The following is a 21,464-nucleotide window of genomic DNA, read 5'->3' on the forward strand; positions in this document are numbered from 1 at the left end:
TTTACCTCAAGAGAGCTTTCCTGTGAAATTGTGTGTTGAATTATTTATTATTGGTCAAAACAATAATTAAAAATATGTTGCAGGTTTTTTTCCATTGGGTACAGCGTCAGATTGCCTGGTAAATTTGCCTCATCTGCACATCTGGCTCGGATACATTTGTGTCACATAGCCATCGAACGCATTGTTAACGCGTTAGAAAATTGAATTACCTGGATTTAAAAAAAAACATGTATTTTAAATTTAAAACACTCGATTTTGCGAGCAAAATATTTTTTTTCTTCATTTTAGATAAAACCTTAAAATTGTGACATAAAAATTGTACTGTAAAATAAAAATTCATATAATTTTGAGTGTACCAAATACTATATTTGTTCACAAATCTGGGCGATTTGATGAACCTCATGACATAGCACATCTGTGAGTTCACAATAACAATCTACATATGTTAGATTTAGGTAAAATTTTACTTAGCATAGACACTTTTGTTTGTGTGGAAAATCCGCACCCGGATTATTTTCACATACTGGAAAACGTCTGAAAACTTGATTTAATTTTTTTCATGGAGAAATATGGAAGTCTGGTTAATTTTAACGGTCATATACCATGTTAATACCCAGACTTCCATATTCTTTATAATCAGTATTGAGATGTCAAAATGACATAGAAAATATTTTGGTAAAATAAAACCTCAAAAAGGATTGTGTTGTTCATTTTAATTTTATTTATATGACCTACACTTCAAACAGCGCCAGTTATAATTGTTTGTTTTATTAATATTGATTTGGTTAGTATCGTTACATATAAAATGTGCGATTGTGTCGTGTCTCAAAAGCTATGAGAAAATACTAATAAGGTATTCTTTGTCAAAATGCAATTAGGTGTAACATGCCTTCAACGTTTGTTTTCAAACGTTTGCAATAATGTTTCGTAAAGTCCTCAACATAGTATAGTACTTAATGTAAATATTAATATATATGGGAAACTATGCATGTCCTCGTCGGCTTAGGTACCTTTGTAGTCTACCTCTACTTTATTGCATAGCAGGTGCAACCAAAGCCCCTGCGTCTTCATATTGAACGCAATAATATCATAAACAGGCTCAAAGCAAGTGAACACAGCTTTACATAATATCGTTCGTGCATCAAACCTTGGAAACAAGTTTCACATGTAATAGATTTAAAGAGAAAACCACCACAGCAAAATTAAATGAAACGTTACAATAAAACGTATTAAAAAGACTATTTATGAGTTTTTTTAATGTAAACACGACTAGTTTTGAAACAACAGATGTTCTCATACACAGTTAAAAAAAATGTATGCAGTATTAAATTCTTATATGTTATTTTTGTTACTCTGTAAATGCAATGCCAAATCAATGAATAATAATAATAAAATCCTTATCCGCACCCCAATGGTGCATAGGGCACTGTGTCTTATAAACGCAGTGTTATCATGATCGTTTTACACGTGAAGGAAAGGTGATCAGCCATCCGCTTCAGGTACTAGTCCATGGTAATATTGAATAAATATTACAGTGAACAAATTACTTATATTTATTTTTACCCCCCTTGGGAATCGAACCCGGGACCTCTAGAACGGTAGCCGAGCGTGCTGACTATTACACTACGGAGGCGGACAATAAAAACAAAAATTAATTTCTACATCCGGTAATAAAATAAGATTGCTTGTTCTAGGTGTTGAACTTGAATTTTTCAAACAGTCAAGTGTCACCTTAGCTACTTGTCTAGCTTAGCAGAACGTTTAAGGTAGCACTTAATAAAGACAAATATTTGTTTTTCATAAAAGATAATGGATCTCTTTCATTTGATATGTACAGAACTAAACACTCTTTTTATCATTCATCGTTTATTTCACTTTTATCATTCGTGTAATACCACTTTAAAAAACTACTTCATCCATTATTGATTAGTTGATGTAATCCCCGTAAACACTGTTAACTACTTTTCGCTTTGAAAAAAAAATTGATAAAAATTTTAACTTTTATTTTTTTAAATTAAATTGTTGATAACCATGTAACTAAACAAAGTAACCATTTAATGTATTGGCAGCTGGGAATCAACCTTGTAGGAGGCTTATCCATCTTAAAAATAGGGCACAAGGCCTACACCAAGCCAAAAAAAAGAAGAAGAACTACTTCATAATGTTTCTTACTTTTTATCTGTAAGGTTTAATAAAAGGCTTGATCAAAAAAACACGAAAAACATTTTAAATGCAGTTTTCAAAAAAAAAAATATATATATCGTATGTGATCCATAAATTTTTTTTTACGAAATGTATTAATGTTTACGAAAATTTCTTTTTTATGTCTGACTGAAAAAAAAAGAGATTATATACAGAAATCAACCCTTATACAATGGATGGAAAAAAGTGGATAGCCAAAATTATTGCCAAAAATCCACTAAAACAAATAAACTTATATATATTTATATATTTTTTTTTCCATATACACACATATCGTATGATATTCTTTTTATATTATTTTTGACACTATTATCCCATTCAAAATCTTTTTCTACGAAGAATTGAGTTGGCTTAAGACGGATGGAAGTGGACTGAATGCAGTCAAAATGAGATTTCAAATGGTAAAATAACAAAAAATACTAGGCTAAAATAAACATTATCGATGAAATCAAGTATAATGTTTTGACATTGTTTGAACACAATAAGATTTGCGAAAGAAAAAACAGCAGAACATTATTGAAAATAGAGCTTTGTTTAGTAATAAAAAACTATGTATTCTAGGATGATAATACCCCAATTATTTCATTTTCAAATAAATCTTTGACCTTAATTTGTGTTTTAAATGAAAACAAAAGTAGATATATTTTTTTAATTAAACTGAAATACTCCCATACGGGGAAAATAAATTAATTAATGTCAGGTTTTGAAAAAATGGGTAACCCTGAGAAATGTTTTGAAAGAGGATTTTTATATCTTTTGAATTAGGGTCCGTTTATCAACTGGGAGACAAAGCAGAAGGTTCTGTTTAAGTTTTTTGTGTTGATTTACCTGAGACAATTTATTTTAAGACCCTCGTTTATATTTTAAATTGTATTTTAACGAATTTAACCTTGGAACTTAACAATGTTGGTGTTTTTGGCTTTTATAACTTGGTGGCCTTTACAATTCCGTGTAATTTATCAACTCCTAAATTGTGTAAATGAATAGAATCGTGTAAAAATGAAATAATAGGAAGTTCGTAGCAAAACTAAAATTTTACACAAACATTTTAAATCATTTGTACATACAAACTCGAAAATAAAAAAAGGAGTTATTTTTATAAAATAAAATTATTAATTAACAAGGAATAACTTGTTTTTTTCATTCTCATCTTTAATTTTTTTTCTAATCCTCGCTATTCGGATTTTTTAAAGATTTTAACATTTTAATATACATAGATGAAGATGTATATAATATCCTGGGTATTTACAAGGCTTACGACTTGTTATAGAAATCATTATTTAATTCAATGGTTAATTTCTACTAAAAACATATTTTAAATAAAGTCTTTGACAACAAAAAAATATTGGTTGTGTTATAAGCTAACAAGTATCATTTTAACAAGCAGAAAAAATATTGTTATTTTATATATTTATTTGAATTAACTTTGCAGTCTGACTGTATTGCAACTTTTATATTTTTAATGTGTAGTAGCAAAAGAAACACAATATCAAGACATTTAACAAATAAACAGCTCAATTTACCTTATCCTAACATAACCTACCCAAATTTAAACGATTTATTTAAAAATAGTTAAAATGATTAAAGAAAACACTTGTTCTTTACCACTTTTTTCAAGTGGTAAAAAACAAGTGTTTTCTTTAATCATTGTAACTTGTCTTACCACAAAGTTAATGCCGAAACAATAAATAAAATAAAAAATAGTTGTTTAAAACAATCGTTAATATCTACTCAGTAAATACATTTGCTAATATTGTGAAAAAAATATACATTATTTTATAACAGTATTTGATAATAAATAAATAAAAAGATTAAATACATGAAATATTATTTAAACAAATAATGAATACTGTTTAAGAATAACACTGTTTTTTTACCAGTTGAGTTATATTTTTTTTACGTTTTAACGACTAGTTTCGGAAGATATGCTTCCATCTTTAGGTCTAAATATAATGTTTTTATACCTGAATATGGAAGCATAGTTCCGAAACCAGTCATTTAAATATAGTAAAAAATTCAAGTAGTAAAAAACAAATGTTTTTTTTACAATTTCTAATGTCTTCACACGAAGTGAATGTTGAAACAATAAATAAAATATCAAGGAAAATATCGTTTTTTCAATATTTTTCTTTGAATGAGCTTTGTGGTCTGACTGTACTGGAACTTTTATATTTCTAACGTGTAGTGGCAGAGGAAACACAATATTTAGACATGTTTCTGTTTCTATTCCAAGTGCAAGTATCTACTAGCTCAAAGTGCATGCAATGCACAAGATATGAGAACCTTTGACTCGCCGAGGGCACAAAGCTTAGTGAAAGCCTGCGAGGCAGTACTGTGTGCAAACCCTTTATACTTGTAGAAAAACAAGAGCACTAAGCTACAATTTAATTTCGATTCAGTAACGTTTTCGAGAATTTCATGTCTGAAAAATTAAAAAAAAAACTTGAATATTTTCAATAAAACCTATTTTTACCTTTGTACTGAAATACTGCATACATATATACATATATATACATATATATATATATATATATATATATATATATATATATATATATATATATATATATATATATATATATATATATATATATATATATATATATATATATATATATATATATATATATATATATATATATAAATATATATATATATATATATATATATATAAATATATATATATATATATATATAATATATATATATATATATATATATATATATATATATATACCAGATTTACTTTAAATTAAAATACATTTTTTTTATCCATTGAACATCATTATCAAAACCATATATTAATGATACTAAATGCACCGAAACACGTTTAACAATAAACGCTCTTGCGATAGTATTTTGCAAAAATGGTGTTTAAATAACTATTTTAATTTATTTATTTTATTTTAATTTTATTAAGGTTAACAACAGCAACATGCTAAATAAAACATCAAAAGATATACATTAACACCTCCTCTGCGATGGTGGGTCTGATCAGACCCACCATCGCGGAAAATTATTAATTACTTAATAGGTAATTTTTTTACGTCGTTTTCCTTCAGTGTAATCGTTCTTCAAACAATTACCTACAAATTGAGATATAAACAAAAATTATCGGACCAGATTCGAATGAGTTATTTAAAAAAAAAGAACAAATAAAAGATCAAAAATCATATTGAGTAAGGTCAGTTGTTCGCTATCAATGTGTTAGTGTGCCGTCTGCCGTGCCCTCGAACTCCCCAAAACAAAAGCAAACATTGTCAATCTTTGGCGATTGATTCTGTGTATTGTTTTTTTTACATTCGTTTTAAACTGATTTATTTGTTTACTTGTATGAAAAATACTAAGGATCACATTTAAAAAAGTGTAATTATTACATAAGTTGTTAATATTTTCATAAATTGATTCGGCAGTTACTTTTTGGTAAAATCTAACCATTTTTAATTTAAGTTTTACTTAGAAAATACCACAAATAGTGGTAATATATAGTATATAATAGATTTATGTATATATACAACACCGACATACACAAAGTTACTAACTTCAAAACTTCACAACAAACTGTTTTATGTTTGAACAATTTCTAGTTTTTAAAAAAAAAATCTTTACGACACTTTACCACAATGAATGGCAGGAAAAAAAAATATCTCATAACGAGATTGGACGACTTTTGGACAGTTCTAAAATTGAAAGAAAAGTGAGAAAGTAGTGTAGATGACAGTGATTTAGAATTCAAAAACCTTAGATACAGAATTTTAAAGTGAAACAGAAAACTTGGTTTTGTAAGAAATGTCAGTAAGTGATGAAGACATCGATTTTAACAAGAAAAGTAGCGATTGTCTTCTGATTTTTTGATAATAATTTACTTGTCAATATTAAAATTAAATTTGTTACCTATTATGTCTATATTATGTCTAACGAACTTGTATATAAAAATAATTTATACCCAAAAATTAGTTTTATTTAGTACCGTACAAAATTATATTCATAATTTCTAAGACCCGCAAATCTATGTAAGAAATGGCGAACATTAAATGAATATTTACACCATTTTGGGCAATTCTGTTTATATTTTTCAATGAAAAATTTACCATTTTCACTGTATTTAAAATAAATTTTAATTGCATTATGGACAAAAATTTATCTTGAATTATGAACTCAAGTCAAAATCCCAGAATCATTTTGTGGTTTTTGGAGCTAACCGCCACGTTTTATATTTGAAGATAACAGATAAAAGTTAAAAATTCTATCTTTTATGATGTTGACTTAAAATATAGTTAAAAAATTAAAAACACAAATTATTTGAATTCAGTAAAAATAAACATGTTTACAACCACTGCTTCATGCCGATCATGCCTCACGCGGATGCGACATGCTACGCGGTGGTAGTTAGCAGCTGCGCTCGGTCGAGTTCGCATGTAAAATGAAGCGCTTGGATAATTTAAATTCAAAACTATCAAAAACTTGAAAATTCTCATACAAAACTTATGACACATTATCCTATTGCTATGTAGCCTATTTTGATTAATATATAAAATATAAAAACCCGACAAAAAACGTCTAAAAGGCGATTTCTGTACTGGGTCAGATCAGACCCACCACCGCTGGGCGCGTTTTGTTTGAGGGCATCGCGCTTTAGGTGTTAAAGGAAACAATTATAGTTAACCACAGAATTATAAAGATTAGTACAAAATATTTAGTTTAGACCTAGGAAATTAACACGTATTTATGAGAGAAAATGTGCATGTGTGACGTGTGTAAGAGGGTGTGTGTGTGTGTGTGTGTGTGTGTGTGTGTGTTGATACTAGTAGGGACATATATACAATGCAGAGAAGCATAATTTTTAAGGATCCTGAGATGACAATATGCTCAACATTTGACTTTTCAACACAGATTTTCCGCAATTGAAAATGTCAACTTGGCTAAAACATGTGTTGTACTCAGTAGCCATTCGAAACATAGGTGAATATTCATTTATATATACAAAATCATGTATATATTTAAATAAATTTTAAGAAATATTTTATAGTATTAACTTAGTAATATTTAAATTTAAAATGGATATATTACCACAAAGTGAGTACCAAATCAGTTGATACAATAATGAGAATAAATCTCAAATACAATTTCAAATTCAATTACTGAAAGCGAATCACGTGAAAGAACGGAGCTTTGCTCTAAATCTGTTCGCAGCATTGTTATCCCCGTACAAATTCGGTTGCATTCTGTTTTCTCTAGCGGGCGCATATAGCAGTGTCGAACTTCGCACAGCACACCAATCTTCCCCCATTCAGTGCGAAATTCGTTTGATTACACAAGAAAACGTGACCGCGAATGCGCCACACTAGTTGGCTCACGGCGAATTGGCAGCCGAGTTACTAGCCAATCAACAACAGTCGGTTGACACAGCTCCGCAACTTCCCCCTACACCCGACACACCCTCACCCCCACACCCCAATCAATTAGCTGATTGGCAGGCGCCGAACTTACACTCAAATTTGGGGTAGTTTCCTTTTGACTCTGGCTTTATTTACTGCCACATAATGCTGTCAACACTGATGGAAGACGCAAACGGGATATGTGCCTTTTCGATTCAAACTTGCAAAATATTTTATTATTTTTTGACATCTTATCACATTTTTTGACATTTTATCACATTTTGACTGCATTCATTAAACTTGCATCCTTTTTTCGAACTTGCAACATATTTTATTATTTTTTTACATCTTATCACATATTTTGACATTTCATCACATTTTGACTGCATTCATTAAACTTGCATCCTTTTTTGACATCTCCATTCCTCACATCCATTCCATATATAACTGCGATCATATGTTCCAGTGCCCTATGCACTATTGGGGTGCGGATAAGGGTTTGACGATGATCCTTTATTTGTTGTTTTTCCATTAAGGTTTGTCTACCTTAAGAGTTACTTACAAAATATTTTTTCTGAATCATAATTCATAACTGTAGAGAATACCAAAAAATGAACGAAAAGATTTAAGATTGCATTCCGAATGAACTTTATTCTAAAATTTTGTGCATATGGGGATGAAAGACAAAGTTATGAGGTTTGCGAAAACCTTCCAAAAACTATTTTATAACTTCTTCAAACCCTTATCTGCACCCCAATGGTGCAAAGAGTACTGCATTATATAAACATAGTGTAATCTAGATTGATAACACGAAGGAAAGGTAATCAGCCTTCCGCTTCAGGTACCAGTCCAGGTTAATATTGAATAAATATTAGGCTGAAAAAAATCACTTATATTTTTATGACCCCCCCTCTGGGAATCGAACCCGGGACCTCCAGAACGGTAGCCGAGCGTGCTGACCATTGCACTACGGAGGCGGATGGTTTTATTGTTAAGTACAAGTTTTTGTTAAATGAAATTCACCGATGGGCATTTTGGGGAACAAACTAATTGACGAAAGAATATTTTTGGAAACTTTCTTAAAAATATTTAAATTTATTTTCTTTTTTTTTGTTGATAAAACAACATTGATGGCACTTACCTCATTTGAATCTTCACAAAGTCATATTCATGTTTCGATCGTTATTTCAGTTTCCGGCGATCTTTTGACTCCACAATCAGTATCAATTCATCAAATTTGTATTATTAATAAACTCGTAAATAAATGGATATTATCTTCTCGAGTTTTTTATTCGCCGGAGAGCGAGGAAATAAATATCTCGATACATTTTTGATATTTATTTTGTGTCTATTTTTGAATTTTAATCCCTTTTAAAACCAAACGAATATAAAGGATTCAACTGAATACAATCAATTTGTGGACAAATATTGTTAATCGTTTAACCATAGGTACTTATTTAAATAATTGAAGGATGTGTCCAAACTCTTGTTCACATATCTGGGTTTCTCCACATAAGATTTATTTGCATATTGACCATGAAAGTGAGTTAAAATTACAACTTTTTGACAGTGTGTCTAAATACTTGTTCACAAATCTGGATTATCTCCAGTTAGGAGTTATTTTTACGTCATGTAAAAAAAACTCAAAATGATGTAAAAAATAAGTAAACATTACAGCACAAAAAATCACGTTTTTTTCTAAAACATGGTAAAAATAATTTTTTTCTTAAGTTCGAAATCTCGAAGCTACTAAAGTTTTACAAAGATTTCATTGTATTAATATCGCATTATCGTGTCCCAAAAAATATATGTGTAAATATATTTATATATATATATATATATATATATACATATATATATATATATATATATATATATATATATATATATATATATATATATATATATATATATATATATATATATATATATATATATATATTCATATATATATATATATATATATATATATTTATATATATATATATATATATATATATATATATATATATATATATATATATATATATATATATATATATATATATATATATATATATATATATATATATATATATATATATATATATATATATATATATATATATATATATATATATATATATATATATATATATATATATATATATATATATATATATATATATATATATATATATATATATATATATATATATATATATATATATATATATATATATATATATATATATATATATATATATATATATATATATATATATATATATATATATATATATATATATATATATATATATATATATATATATATATATATATATATATATATATATATATATATATATATATATATATATATATACTACGAACAACGACCACTCTGCTTCTTAAATGTTAGTGAGCATGAATTTACAGTTTTAATCGAGACAATCTAATTAAAATTGTAAAATCTTTGAATTCCAATTTTGCAAACTTGCCTTTAAATCCAATTAACAGGATTCGATAGAACATTTTTAATTCATGCGCTCATTAAGCCCGTGTGTAAACGTGTTTTTCCACTACTCTGCACAATTGTTCGTTAAATTACACCTTACAAAGAGATTTCTTTCTATAGAGGCTACTGTTAAAACTTTAGCGCTTCCTGTGAAAGTTACGGTTTTGTATTTTATTCGCTGTTTAATTAGCCTGTTTAAACTGTCGTATGTTTCTCCCTCCAGAGCCGCCACGGGGCATTTTAATATGAAATCTGTTTTCAACATCAGTTTGAAAAATTAATTATGCAATATATATTTTAGTGCGGGCCTTGTTAAAACAAAATTAACTACCCAATACATTTTTCTGAAATGTGTTTTTTTTTTAATTTTATTTCATCAATTGATACGTCGGGTACTTTGTGGTATAAAATCTATCAATTTTTATTTTAAGTTTTACTTAGTAAATACCACCATTTCTTAAAATCTATTGTGACACGTGTTTCAATGCATTCCGAATGTTTTTTTTAAACGGTGTTTGAAAATGACCGAGTCGCATCGAAACCCGCGTCACAATAGATTTTAAGAAAAAGTGGTATATACTTACCTTAATCAAAAATAATATTTTAAAAATAAACCTTTATCAAAAATATATTTTTTTTTATTATAGATTATAGAATAAACTATCCCATGAGTGACTGTGTTAAGAAACTTAAAAATACAATAAAAGTATAACGGGAATAAATTGAATAATCATATTTTTTTTGTAAAAGAAAAACATTAGTTTTTTACTACTTGAACGATATTTACTTTATTTTGACAAGTTTCGGAAGCTACAAATGCTTTCATCTTCGGGTCTAAATATTAACTAAAGCATAAATAATTATCTGTACTCTAAGTGAGAAGGGGAGGTAAGTTAGAAGGGGGGGTTGAATTAGGGGGTGGGCTTTGAGAATAAAGGAAAAATGGAAAGCAAAGGTGAAGAATTTTGAAATAACAATTTATTTTTGAAATTGTTATTAGGTTTTCGCCGATTTAAAATTTTTCACTTATTTTTTATTTGGCCTTTATAGTAATAATTTTAGTTTACGAGTCGTTTGTATCTATCATCTTCATTTTTCATGTTTGTTTTTACTTTAAACCAAAAAATAATGATATGATAGACAGTAGGGGTAAATTTATGATAAATTAATGTGATTATAGTTATAAAATATTATGAAAGAAATATGGATCAAAATAAATTAAAAATGGTACAAAAAAAATCCTCACGCGTTGTTAAACACAGAAAATTCGCTCGACAAAAATGTATATTTCTTCCACAGATTCAACATTGTTTAACCACTTGTGAATTATATGCAACAAAACACAAAGTTCAAAGAACCGTCCTCATGAGTGATTAACTGTTTTTCCAAGGCTATCTGATCGTTGGTTTCCATATAAGCGAGTTTTTTGAATAACCTCACTGAGATCTGAGGCCGACATCCTTTTTGCTTTTAACATTCATTCGCACAGAAATAATTCCATTCAGGTGGTCAACGTTGAATCTTGATGTCTTTCATTTAAAATTAATTTATTTAATTGTCGGATAATATATCCAAAATTAAACAAGGTTTATTGGATTTAATTCTACATTTTTTTATGTATACGTTAATACGTGACGCGTTTCGTCTTATTAAGACATAATCAAACATTAGAGTGTTTGATAATGTCTTAATAAGACGAAACGCGTCACGTATTAAAATATACATAATAAAATGTAGAATTTAATCCAATAAACCTTATATAATTTTGGATATATTACCCAACAAATCAATATGGAATTCTACCAATTGTCTGCAGTTACAATACATAGTATATTTAATATTATTTTAACATTTTATTTATTACAGCGAATTTTTTGTTGTATGAAATTGATCAGAACTCGAAATGAAAAATATCTGTTTTTGCTTACATCGGATAAATAAATTGAAATCGAGTTGATATTAAATTGATTATATCATTTTCTGTATCAAATATCTAAAACGCTACATGAATAATTCAATAGACTTCAACAATAATCAGTTTTACATATGAGGTTACCTTTTATAGCCGTTGGCTTATTGTATGTTTTTTTCTTCTCAATATTCTCTCTATTAAAGTTATTTAAGGGACGAAAAATGAATAAAACTTTACTTCAACTTAACTAAGCAGTAGATGCAATACTTAGCTTAGTTTTGTTTTCGAAAATATAGTTCAAAATATTTTCTTTTGGTAAAATAAATTATACAAATATCGATAAAAAACTGTGAAATAAAGTAAAAGTAAAAAAGAATAATATTGAAAGGATGATGTGAGGATGGTTTGGACATGTGGAATGAATGAGTGTTGAACACAAATTTATAAGGTTAATATAATTGGGAATAGAAGGAGAAGAAATTTGAAGAAAGTTTTGCATGATCAAGTATTTGAATGTTCCAATCTTCACAGGTTGAGAGTCAGAATAAAAGGCGAGTTTTTTTTTCTAAGACAAGGTAATGTGGAATTTTATTCTCTCTGCTTGCTCAGGCGGGGAATAAGTGCGATGGTTATTAAGTTTATGTAAACTGATAATATTTATACATTTTAATGGACGGTTATGTAATTTCGTCTCCGCAACTTTGCAAATAATGTGCTTTGTTTTCAAATCATCGCATAAATAAATTTGCAAGCTTTAGCAAGTGTTCGATTTTATGTACGGAATAATTCAAAAACTTTTATTGCAAAATGCTCGGAGATGAAATATCGCTCAAGGGTGGTTTATGCCTCATGTAAATATGCATACGTCCAATGCTTGCGATTTGCTGATATAAGCTTAAGAAGGCTTTGTGTTATGAAATATTAAGTGTTTGCGGTTTTCGACGTGTATTTGTGTTAATACTTTGTCCAACGTCCGGTAGAGCATAATTGAGCTTTATAAGAGGAAAACCCTTCATTTAATGGGAAACATCAAAAATCCATCAAATTAACTTTTACATATTGGAATTTTATATTGGAGTTTTAAAAATAAGTATCAAAAAAGGATTTAATATTATACTGATTTTTTTTGTGGCAACATAGCATATTTTTTTCCTTAATTTCAGTTTATAATTGTTACTTTTGTTTTACTCCTCTATCTCTTATTAATCATTTTTTTTAATTTTTTTGCTTGTTAGACCCAAAAACATTTGTAAATAAAATTAATATCCATCGTAATTAAATAAATAAATCATTCTACATATCATACTACAGTATGGCATTGTTGCATGGGGAGGCTCATACAACAACATAGTGAACTCAGTGAAAATAGTACAGTAAACCATAATTAAAGTTATTTTGAAAAAAAAAACATATATCCAACAAAATTATTATTTGAAAAAAATTCAAGTCCCAAATATAGAATTCATTTATAAAAAAAAACGCAATTTTTCCAATACTAAACGGTGACAACTATTTAAATTTAACAAAAAAATTATCATCGAGATTCTCAAACGATTTTTCTACTCCAAAATGCAACACCAAGCAATTTCAGCAAAACTTCAAATATTTGGCAATCAAACATTTCAATAAACTCCCTAAAGAAATTTTAAAAAAATGATGATATAAACATACTAAAGAAAAAAATTAAAGCTCTATACATTAAAATCGTAAAAAAATACTATTATATCTTTTACTATTTTATACAAAAATATTTATAATATTATATTTTTACTATTATATACAAAAAAACTATTATATCTTTTATTATATAACATTAAACCACGAGTGTAAGTTCCTCTCCAAGCACAAGAGCACAGTCTCTTTTATGGAGCAGCACAGCGAATCGAAATATAAAAGTTCTCCATATGTATAAATGATTCAAATGTATCATGTTTTAAATAAAAATGTTAATATATTAAATGAATAAAAAAATTCTAAAACCGATATTGAAATATTTATAAGTGGTAAAATTTAATCGTCTTACATTAAGAACTAACTATTCGGCTCGCTGATGTGTTACTTTATAGAGTAAGCATCCAAAAAATGCACCAAGAGTGTCAGAAATGAAGATTCTAAGGAACATATTTAGCAAGAGTGTACGAGACAATAAAGAACACCAGGATAAGGGAAATATGCGAGATCGAAGATGTCGTTAGGTGCGGAAGGTAACGAAAGAAACAATAGTATCTACAAGTGAGGAAAACGGAACCATCCAGACTCGCAACACAGCCAACCCCAAGGTAGACGACCTCCGGGCAGACCACCAAGTGGATTGACAGTTGGGAATCGACATCGCAGGATGGTAATTCCTCTTAAAAATAGGCCACAAAGCTTACACCAAGCAGAAGAAGAAGAAGAGCTAGATTCCCCAGCCTAAAAGTTACTATAGAAGAGAAAAAAACATAATACTTGTTAACATAAAACTGCAATGTCTTTTAAGTCGTGTCATGTATTCAATTCATAAACAAATTATATAAGTTGTACCACATACCACACAATAATATTTTTCTAAAGTATTTTCAGTTTACATTTAGACCTGAAGATGGAAGCATAGCTTCCAAAACAAGTCGTCATAATAAAATAAACTCATGTGTTAAAAAGATGTGTTCTTCTTTTACAGTTATATTCTTATTAAATTATTAAAGAAAACACTTGTTTTTTTTTACAAATGAGTTAATTTAAGACAACTTGTTTCGGAAGCTATACTTCCATCTTCAGGTCTAAATGTAAACTCCATACACATGTAAACATGTTTTACCACAAAATAAATGCCGAAACAATAAACATAAAAAAAATCTTAAGTTTATAATTTTTCGTTTCAAATATTCGGTAAAATTATAATCACAACCAAAACCACTAACGATAAGGGATGAATATAACTAACTGTGGCGTTGGCGTCGCGACGCAATCAACGATTTTAAATGCCGGCGTCGCAACGTCCGGTGCTTGTGGCTTTTTTTACGGGTGCTTTTAACCTTTCCAGGTTTAAAACATAAATACAAAAGCTTATTACCGCTTCTTATCTCATTGAGTTTTTGTTTGGTTTAGATACACGGTTGTTTCGTAAGATCTGTTTTTACACTGGATTTAACTTTTTTTTTTTTTTTTTTGAGTTTAAATTTTTTTTTTAAGAGAAATATTTGTTTTTTTATTATTTACACGAATATTTTAATTTTGTACTATGTCTGTTAGCCTAAACGGCTCTTTATTAGAAAAAGGTATCAAATTGTGGTAGAGTGGGCCACAGTAACGCGTTTCTAGGTTCACTTAGTTTAATATAAATCAGTAGTAAAATTATGAAGAAATTCACAATTATATTGTCATTAGAGTTTCACTGAAATCAATTTGATTTGAATTCAATGGATTTAAATTTATGGTAACACATAAGTGTATAATTATTTCGATTTCATTTAATTCGGGTTTTGATCAATTTTGCGTTCCCGGACTTTACCCAACAAATTAAATATGGTAATTCAAATAATTTGGCAAATGTAGAAATCATTTCATTAGTTTCGATGCATAACAGTTTTCAAACCATGTGATGTAAACCAAACGTGATTATGTACGAAATAACATAATTTAAATAATAATTTTATGGTTTTCGTGTAAAGGATTTCAATTTAAGAGTTCTTCGAAATATAAACTTAAACATGCAATTTCGTTAATTGATTTGGCAGTCACTTTGTGGTTATATCCATCCATTTTTTATCTAAATTTTCTTCAAATCAATCGTGACACGTGTTTCGATGCATTCGACATCATTTTCAGTTTGATGCGGAATGCATCGAAACACGTGTCACAAGATTTAATTATCGTTTTGTGTCGGGTTAGTGTCGCAGACTCTTATGTCAAAGTTTCTCGGTTCGAACCCACTCTAGTACAATTTGATACCTACATATTTCTAATAATGAGCCACCTAGGCTCACAGAAATAGTATGTAATTGAAATATTTGTGTAAATAATAAAAACACAAATATTTCTCATAATTAAAAAAATAATTGAATATAATAATTTCTTTAATTAAAATATACATTTCTACATTAACAATTTTTAGGCAGCCACTTTGTAACATACATATGTATATGTATACTCGTATAGTACAAATTTGATAAAAAATTGACAAGGGCATAAAAATGGTTTGTTTTTTTTTATCCCTATTACAATTTTATTTCAAATAAAAATGTCGTTCTAGTGAATGAGTTAAAATTTCCATAAATTAATACCATAATGGTAAAAAATACTTATTACTGTTTTCTGCTTCCTTTGATTTTTCTTGAAAGAATCAATTAGCAGGAACAAAGGGAGACGGAAAGTTTAACGTCTTTTATTTAAAGAAACATTGAATTTGACTAACGATTCATATCCGTTTTCAGATTTTTAAACAATGGGAAAATCTCTCTCTTGAAAACGTAACGAAAAGAATGCCAAAAATATGACAAAAGCGCAACAAATTCCCTTACATTAAATGTCTGCTATTTTATTTTTATGTATTTGTAGGGATGTGAAATATTTCTTTTCGCGTGAATTAAAAAAAATGTCATTTTTTAAAACCCTTATCCGCACCAAAATGGTGCAAAAGGCACTGCATTATATAAACACAGTGTTATCTTGATCGTTAACACACGAAGGAAAGGTGATCAACCCTCCGCTTCAGGTACCAGTCCAGGGTAATATTGAATAAATATTAGAGTGAAAAAATCCCTTATATTTATTTAACCCCCCCCTGGGAATCGAACCCGAGACCTCCAAAACGGTAGCCGAGCGTACTGACCATTACACTACGGAGATAGACAAATTAAAAAAAAATAGTACTAAATAATCACTAGTGGAATGATGCTGCTTACGATGAAACCCGGTTGCTAGTCAAATAAAATTCATGTGGAAAAAACTACAGTGTTATTTAAAAACTAACTAACTAACCATAACGCCACTTCCCCGCAGGAGTAGGCAGAGGGAATCGAACGCCACACCACTCTGTCTTTGCAAACATTCTTTGCCTCTTCTACATTCATGCATCTCCTCATACACACCCGACGATTATTACGACTCCTGACCCGGCATAGTTTTTTATCCCTTAAAATTCAATTCCACTTATAAATGTCAGTATAAAACTAAATCTAATAATTTTATTACTTATGTGTTGCTATCAACGGTTACAAAAATGTCTGAATAATCTTAATGACACCTTTATAACTTATAAAACAAGGATGCATACATGTAGGTACTGACACCCAACAAATAAAAAATGTGAAATTCTGTAATTGAAATGGTACAATACCTATTTTTTGTTATTCGTTAATCTTAATGAATTTATGTAGCTGTTCTGTTACATTTACAAATAAAAAAAACGTAAAAAAAAATATTTTTTGAATTTATTTTGCAGTTGGCGGAAATCGATCCCGAGACGCCGGATTCGTAGTCGAGCGTCTACCCAACGACGCCACGGCGCCTACAACGTAGATACCAGAAGCAAATTAACACATCATCGTCAAACAACCAAAAAACTCGATATCTGACAGCCCTGTCAGTCATTTTCGCTTCATTACTTGCCTTAAATCGTAACGAATCAACACTGCTCATAGTAAAAGTGGAAAAGAAGTAATTACGAAAAATCTTTATATCCATTGTAATAAATGAGCTTTGTTATAAAGTGCATTAAAAATGTCTACCTTTTAAATTTTCGTATCTCGTTTATCTGATAATATGAGTTGATCTCGCAAAAAAAGCTCAAAAGTATAGAGAGGTAGTTTGGAATACTTGAGATTTTTTGAGGAGGTGGACTTAAATTGCCTGACTAATGAAGTTCGTTCGTATGCTTGGAGATAAGGGTCTAGCCACATTGGTGGTGGATACAAAAAGTGCAGATCACGCACATTCAAGTCACGCGTATAAGGGAGGCGCGGTGGTCACGCGATTCTCTGCCTAACTGCGTCCTGTCACGGGTTCAGTTCCAGTGAAATGACGGTATAACATGACCCACGTCGTGAAACACAACAAAAGACGGCTACTGAATGGATTTTTGTCTATAGCAGAAGACAGAGGTTTATCATATTTATGTGATATTTCTAAATTTACTAAATTTGGAAATATCACAAATTACTAAATTTCTCTAAAAAAATTTAATTACCCATATGCAATTTAATTTTAATGATACTTAAAGAATAGTATTTTACAAAAAAGTGCTAGAAAATTATCAAATAAATGTTATTATTTTTTTATTAAAAAATTGTTATATTTTTTTTAATAGTTTATTTTTTAATATTATATATTTGAAAGTATATTTTTTAATAGTAACATCTTTTAAAAGTATATTTTTAAAAGTATATAAGTATTCGAAAGTATATTTTTTAAAAGTAATATTTTTTTTAAAAGTCATATTTTTTAAAGGGAACATTGCTAGTCATAGATGCTTGATAGCAGAACTAGGGATAGCTGAAAAGATTAAGAAAAAATATTTAAGGTGGTATAGACATATGGAGCGAGTGGAGAGCATAACTAAGAAAGGATATTTGGCAAATGTGAACGGTAGAATAGAACGAGGATATTCAAAAAATCTTGATACGACCAGATCAATCAACCTAAAATCTGGTAGGGTCAAAAGTCAGAGTGCATGACTAGATGCATGAACGTAAAGGAAGCTATGAGTAAATGTTAGGACAGAAGAGTGTGGCGTTCCATCTTTTCTGCTTACCCCTACAGCAAAGGCGTGATGGTAGTAGTAGTAGCTGTTGTTTTAATCAGGATTTTAAGATATTTTTTTTATATCTCGCTACTTTATTATATAAAACATTGAATTTTCTTTATTTTTAAGATAAATCAGTAAAAAACGACTTTGTGAGGAAATAGGCAATCGGCAACTGCTGAAGTAGTCGCACAGTCGCAGTCATGTCTGTTTGTGGTCATGTGGTAATACTACAGCGTTTCTGGGTTCAAACTAACTTCGATTACCACAATTTAATACCTTTAATAAAGACCCGCCAAGGCATACAAAATAATATGTAATTCATACATTTTTGTTTCAGATAAAATGAATATATTCAGTGGTATATTGTAGCTCGTTCGTTTGCCATGGACAAAGTTTTGAATGGCATATAAGCTCGCCGGCATTAGCCCCCATTACCGCAATAAAACGCCATGCGATGGGTAGATATGTATCATAGACGTTCAGTAATTGTCGACAAATATCCAACAATCAAATTGTGGTAGATATCTATTTTAGAAATTGAAGCGTCATAGTAGATACACGCTATTCATATCATACTATTTATATAGCAAAGGGTACATTGCTAGTCATAGATGACAGATTAATAATGTACTACTAGTACTACTACTACTATCACGCCGTTTCCCCACAGGGGTAGGCAGAGAGGATGGAACGCCACATGTCCTGACATATATTCCTTGCCTCCTTCACATCCAAACATCTAGTCATACATGCCCTCCGATTACGCAGACTTTTGACACCGACAGATTTTAGGGTCTGATTGATCTGATTGTGCCAAGTATTTTCCAGTCGTCCTTGTTCTGTTTTCCCTCTCACATTCGCCACATATATTTTCTTAGTCATTCTCTCGTTATCCATTCGCTCCACATGTCCATACCACCGTTAAGAACTCTTCATCTTTTCAATTATTCCTCGTTCAGCCTTACATTCCTTTCTTATATCTCCGTTTTCAATTCTGTCATACAATGATTTTCCACACATTCGTCTGAGGGAGCGCATTTCAACAGCGTTCACTCTGCTTCCATCTTTCCTTTGCCAGTTTCATGTTTCGCTTCCATCCATAACTAATGCATATTTCGGAATTACAGGTTTTGTTTTCTTTTGATAATAACGTGTAGAACGCTGCGTCGAATCGACCAAATATTCAAAATATCAGTCTTGAGATTTAAGCATCAATTCAATGTTATAATAAATAAATAAAAATGAGTAAAAAAATAAACATTTTAATTATTTAACTTCGTCACGTAATGGTTATTCGAATTTCAGGTTTGGGAAAATTAATGAAGGTTGCATTTACAGGTTAAAAATTTATTTATTTTGCAAGGATTGGTAAATGACTGACACAATTTTTATATTTTTTCAAAATATATTATAGTACATATTTAGTTTTTCATTAATTTAATTGTTCATAAACAGCACTATAGAAATATCAAAATATACATATATGTATATTATTTAAAAATGTAATATTATATTCTTGGTTGGGTTGCTCCAGCCTATGACAGGACATAAGTTCTGTAAATACCCAGACTTTCAATTTCTTCTTCACTTATGTCGAGACGTCAAAATAAAATAAATCGCTTCCTTAGGCCATTTCGTAATTGATTGCATGTCATAAATATTTATCAAATAATTTTAAAAGTTAATATTGTAAAATGTGTCCAAGGCACACACAACTTAGTGAATACACTAATTTGAAATCAGTGTGATGAAATGATTTTTTTTAATAAGGCACACATTATTTTTTTGACATTTCAACATAGATGAAGAAAAATATGAAAGTCTGGTCATTTACAGGGCTTGCAACCGTCATAGGCTGGTTGAAGTGATCACTTTACACACTGGTCACATTCACCATTTGTACCCTTTATTGACAACTACACTATTCAAATTCTTGGAACTTGTAGATATATTAATTAATCTCCCAAGATGTATTGATCAATCTCATGATACAATTTATATGTATTGATGAAAACCCTGTAAATTTTTTATCTTCCATGTTCTTCTTCATCTATGTTGAGCTGCCTAAAAATATCATATTAAAAAAAAACTCCTTATTGGAGATAATCCAAATTTGTGAAAAAGTATTTGGACACACTCAAAATGTTGTTAATACAGTATCGAACAGATTAATTGTAACAAAACTTTTCTTGTTGTATTTTTATACAAATTTGTACAAAATTATATACAAACACTTTTGTATATAATTTTATAATTCACAAATTAATATCTAATATGATCTTATTTGGGTTCCATCAAAGATTTTACTTTTCTTGACATCAAATTATTTACGGTTTGGCACGTGATACCATTTTTTAGTCTCGAAACTATACCTGAACCATGGACAAAATGAGCTTTTCCACCGCAGTGAAATCAATTTTGGAGAGCCGATTCTTACAGATTGCCGATAGATTCTCAATAAAGTTTATATCTCGCAAAATTATTGACCAGTCCAAAACAGTTCATAATTTTTATGTGAAAATTTTCTTAATTTATTTGGATTTGTGGCAGGGGTTTAAATCCTGCTGAAATATTCCATTAATATTTAAACTTCGTTTTGTATCTCTGGTAGTATCTTTTCCAGTAGAATTGGGTGATACTTCTTGCTACTCATCATCTCAGTCTCTGAAACAAACGGCCCTGGTCCATAATACTAGGAACACCCCCAAAACATTTTTTAGAGGGTGTTCAAAATACGAAAAAAAGTTTTGT

Source organism: Brachycentrus maculatus, unplaced genomic scaffold, assembly GCF_059751285.1.
Source record: "Brachycentrus maculatus isolate JH-2025_06_01 unplaced genomic scaffold, ASM5975128v1 h1tg000554l, whole genome shotgun sequence".
Classification (NCBI taxonomy): domain Eukaryota; kingdom Metazoa; phylum Arthropoda; class Insecta; order Trichoptera; family Brachycentridae; genus Brachycentrus; species Brachycentrus maculatus.